This window comes from Penaeus monodon, chromosome 26 (genome assembly GCF_015228065.2).
Source record: "Penaeus monodon isolate SGIC_2016 chromosome 26, NSTDA_Pmon_1, whole genome shotgun sequence".
NCBI classification, from domain to species: domain Eukaryota; kingdom Metazoa; phylum Arthropoda; class Malacostraca; order Decapoda; family Penaeidae; genus Penaeus; species Penaeus monodon.
This window is the reverse complement of record NC_051411.1, coordinates 32305879-32308378: the sequence shown is the minus strand read 5'-3', so window position 1 is coordinate 32308378 and position 2500 is coordinate 32305879. Positions and strand designations below refer to the sequence as shown.

Genomic DNA, 2500 nt, shown 5'->3' with positions numbered 1-2500 from the left:
AGTCTCTCCCTTTTTTTCTCGCTCGCTCGTTGTTTTCTCTTCTCTTTCTCTCTCTTTCAACCTCTTTTCTCTCTCTCACTTTCTTCCAACCCTCAAATCTGTAATCAATCCACTTATTAAACTGTTTATTAAGAATTTGCATACCACTCCTTCCACTTCTTCCATCTCGTTATACCTCAGTTATTTTATTCTATCTCTTCACCCTAATTATTCCTTACATTCCCTCTTCCTTTTTTCATCCTTCCCTCCTTTTCACTTCGTTACCTCTTCTTTTTATTTAACCTTGTCCCTTCTCTCGTATTATCGTTTTTTTTTCTTTCTCTCCTCTTTCGTCAGTTATTTCTTCTGCTTTCTCTTCCTTCCATCGTTTACTTTATTCTTTGACTTTCTCTCTTTTTCTTGGAGGGGGGGGGGGGTACGGGACATTTAAGCGTTGACCCTTTTTCGTTTATGTTACAAAAACATCTTCTCAAAAAGTAAAAGTATAAAAAAAATGCTCATTTAGTCTAAATAAGTTACAAACAAACAAACAAAAAATGCCTTTCCAATCAAAATCAGAAAGAGAATAATACCAATTTACTCAAAATTATGGAAATGAACATTACGTCTTTTATGAAAGACCGAGCGTCGCGTTACACTCTATTTTTATCTACTTTTTATTCGGTTTCTCCTCTTCCCCGGTTTTTTTTTCTCCATTTCCCCTTTCTGTATCCGGATAGCAACGTTAACTTCCCCTATTTCTCATTTTGATATTTTCTTGTGTTCGCTTTTTCTCCCCTTTCCCCCTGCTCGCTCTTTTATTTATTTATTTATTATTATTATTTTTGTGCGTCCCTAAATCAAAAGCAACTATTCCTTTTCTCTCTCGCTTTTATATATATTTTTTCTCGCCTCCTCATCCCCGTCTCTTCTTTGTTTCTCTTGCTTTTCACTGGTCCTTTAATACTTTTTAATACTTTCTCTCTTTCTCTTTCTGATCTTTCTCTTTCTCTGTCTGTTTCTCTCTTCTTTGCTTCTTTTGCTCTTCACTTGTCCTTTACTTCTACTTTCTCTCTCTTCTCATTCTTTCCAGCATCTTTTTTTCTTAGTCTCCTTCTATCTTTTCTTTTCTTTGTCTCTTTGCAAATCTCTTTCTCTCTTCTCCGTCCATTTTGCTATTCACTGGTCCTTATTCTTTTTCCTTTTCCCTCCTTCGTCTTCGTCTCCTCCTCCTCCTCCCTTCCTCTGCTCTACTTCCTGGTCTCTGCAATCCGAAAGCCATGACTTGCTTCTTCGTCTTCGTTTTTAATTTTTCACTTTTTTGCTGACTGTACTTACCTTTTAAGTGTTTTCTGGCTAAAGTTTCGTCTCTAAAGCGTCTATCATTTTTTTTCTCTTTTTGTCATTTAAGATGTTTTTTTCGGTGTTATTATCTATTAGATCTCTCTCGATATAAGCAGACACATGAGTAGAGACTTATACGTATTAACACACACGCGCGCGCGCGCGCCCACGCACACACCACACACACACACACACACACACACACACACACACCATAAGTATTTGTATGCATGTATATCCACCTATATATCTATCCATTCATCTCTCTCTCTCTCTCTCTCTCTCTCTCTCTCTCTCTCTCTCTCCCTCTCTCTCTCTCTCTCTCTCTCTCTCTCTAAATTAATAATATATATATATATATATATATATACACCACTATAAATTATATATATATATATATATATATATATATATATATATATATATATATATATACATATATTGTTATTGTAAACCTCATCCTCATTCTCACCCTTCCCTTTATTGCTATAATCATCACTATCGTTGTCATAACCATTTCCGTTATCATTATTGTTAATAGTGTTCCTATAGTCATTATCATAATGGTGATAAACTACCACTATAATAGTCAGAACAAAAACACTAATAACAATGTCAGAAATAGCCACAATGATAATGAGGATGACGATGATGATGATAACTTTAATGATATCAAATTCATCATCATTAGTTCTTTAATTCTATCGGTGTTATAATTATTGTCATTATCATCATCGCCATTGCAATCATAATTCCATCATGCAGATCATCTTAACATTTTACATTTAGTCTAAATCAATTGAATGCTATTAGCAACAGATTTTAATTAATTTCATCACTATTTGCGTTAAGATGATCTTTATTATTATCACTGTTATTATAATTAATACGGGCGACATCATCAAGATTATATCATGATCATCACCATTCTTATTATTGTTATTGTTATTATTATTATTATTATTATAACTATTATTATTATCATTATTATTATTACTATTATAATTATTATCCTCATTATGATAATCATCATTATTATTGTTTTTATTGCCATCATAATTATTATCATTACCATTATCATTATTGTTATCAGTAGCATGATTATTATTATCATTATTATCATTGTTTTTATCATTATCGCTATAATAATCATTATGACTTTTATCATTATTTTTAT

At 32.2% G+C, this 2500-nt stretch overlaps 1 protein-coding gene across 1 annotated transcript in view; it reads right to left on the bottom strand.

Moving 5' to 3' along the window:
• LOC119589753 overlaps positions 1-2500 on the bottom strand; it is a 14356-nt gene that overhangs the window by 4312 nt on the left and 7544 nt on the right. The gene's annotated exons all lie outside the window — the stretch shown is intronic.